General features: G+C 35.7%; 1 pseudogene; it reads right to left on the reverse strand.

Moving 5' to 3' along the window:
* Positions 1 to 341: 341 nt before the first annotated feature.
* Positions 342 to 1659, reverse strand: LOC129537136 (tripartite motif-containing protein 59-like; annotated as a pseudogene).
* Positions 1660 to 2529: the final 870 nt, after the last annotated feature.

Consider the following 2529-nt stretch of genomic DNA (forward strand, 5'->3'; position numbering starts at 1 on the left):
TTTAATTAAAAACTATGTATATACAAAGAACTGCAAAGCCAATCATTGCAGTATATAATGCTAAAACCCTATTGGTATAAGAATGTCAAAATTGTAAGTCAACCTTACAAACCAATAAAAATGGGATAATGTATTAATACTTAAGTAATCACTAGAGTTTGTTCTGATTTTCAGAAAACCAGACATTGTCTCATTTCTAACTTCTGATGACACATTTTGTATTCTAGCAAACTTTAGCTTGCTATTTTATTTATCCAAGGTTACCCTATATTCCTCTATTTAGCCATTGTCATTAGCCTCTGCTGTACAGAATAAGCCTTAAATAATCCAGATTAGAAAGCTCAATGAGAAATTATTTTCCACATGAATTCCTTCAATAAATACACAGTGTGACATAGTATATTCTTTAAATTGTACACATTCTTAGATACACTTTGGTAAACAGAGAGAGACACTTCAGAAAAACATATTGAAGTGATTTCATTTAAAAAGGTTATTATGTGTTGGTTAAAAAAGAGGATCAGCATCAGTATCACTGAAATTAGTATAAATGTAACAATGTTTAGAATCTTAAAAAATTCAACTCTCTTCTTTATCAGGCCAGGCACAAGGAATCCTTTTTGAAGAGATCTTCATTTCAGGATTGAGAAGTTTCTTAATTTGTCCAATTTCTGTTCTGCTCCAATCTTCTTTCAATACTTGGCTTACTCGAGGATAGATTTCAACAGGTTGAACCTTAGGAAGTGGTCTCTTTCAAGATCTGCACACGTTGGCGGACATCGTCAACTTTTTCAAGAAATTTAAGTGGAGCTTCTTCTTGTAAAGATGTTGTCAGTGTCACTAATTCAAGCTGCTGCTCTCTTATTTCTTTCATTCTTTCAATTTGTGGAGTATATTCTTGATTAATCCGATTGCCAACATCACAAAGAGCTGTTAGGAAAATTTTTTTTTCTGTTCTAATGTATCACTAAGCTCCTTAAAATACTGGAGAACAATTTCCTTATCACCTTGGACCATTTTCTCTGAATGAGATTTTTGTTCTTCTAGCTTTTCAATAAGACAAGTAAGATCTGTCCAGTGTGTGTCAGTTAACTGTTCAAGCAGTTTTTGAGCTGTGTCCTTTTCTTTCATATAGGCACTCTGAAGGTCATCTATAGGATGACCATGATGTTGACCTATGGTAAGGCAATGACCACAAACCAATTTTTTATCCAGGAGACAGTAAACATTTAAGGGCTGCCTGTAGTGCTCAGGGCAGGTGATGATATCCGGATGATCTTCTTGCTGGTACTTTTCAATAATAGCCCTTAATGCAAAATTAACAGGTAACGATTCAATACCAGTTGGAGCAATTTCAATAATACTTCTGCAGTTAGGGCACTTGAGTGGAATGCGTAAATGTCTCCATATATAGAAGTTAGCAGTTGCCTGTAGCACATTTTCCAAACAATTTCTACAAAATGTATGAGAGCATGGTAGTACACGAGGATCTTCAAAAAGACTGTAACAAATGGGACATGTTAACTCATCCTCAAAATTGTGCATTTCCACTTAGTTGACTTTCTGGTTTGGAGACTGAATATATGTCTTCTTTAACTTTTTCAGATTATTTTATCCTTATTCATGAGGCCGGGAAACCAGGCAACTCCACCAGCAGCAAAAGCGTTGCACGGCCTCCAACAGCACAAATTTTTGAGAAAATAATTATCACTGCTTTATTTAGCTACTACACCATATTGGTATTTCCAAAGACCTCTGACTCTATTTCCTATCTATTTAAGCAGAAATAACACTGGAATGAATTCTGACCTAGAAACTGCCCCTTATAAAACAAGAAAAGTTGTTTCTGTTATGGCAATTTTTATTGTTGTTGTTAAGTCACTAAGTTGTGTCTGACTCTTTTGAAATCCCACAGGTTGTAGCCCAAAAGGCTCCTCTGTCCATGGGATTCTCCAGGCAAGAATACTGGAGTGGGTAGCCATTTCCCTCTTCAGGATCTTCCCAACCCAGGGATCCAACCCAAGTCTCCTGCTCTGGCATGTGGGTTCTTTACCACTGAGCCACCAGAGATTTATCGTTGTCCAAAAAAAATTTGCTGAGGTAAGAATTAATAGAACAGCCAAGTTCTCCATTGTTTACCCAGAGGAATAAAAATTATTCCAACATGTATCCAGTGCATCTCGAGGGAAGTTTTGTGATGTTTTCACATTTTACCAACTCACTTAAGAGTTTTTTGATGCAAATAAAAGTAGTAATTTTAGCTGGCCATAAAAATAATCCTTCAACAATGGAAAAATTGGCTAATAATTATACTAATTAGGATTAAGAAACTACGACATTTCAACTAATAATTTAGAGTCTGATATAATTATAAAAGTCACAGTTTTTCCAAGAAGTATTAATAGAAGTTATTAAACAGTGGCACTAGTGGTAAAGAATCCGCCTGCCAAAGCAGGAGACATAAGAGATGTGGGTTCAATCTCTGGGCCGGGAAAATCCCTTGGAGTAGGAAATGGCAACCCACTTCAG

The sequence above is a fragment of the Moschus berezovskii genome, chromosome 6 (genome assembly GCF_049115385.1).
Source record: "Moschus berezovskii isolate FMDL1 chromosome 6, NW_MosBer_1.0, whole genome shotgun sequence".
Lineage (NCBI taxonomy): Eukaryota > Metazoa > Chordata > Mammalia > Artiodactyla > Moschidae > Moschus > Moschus berezovskii.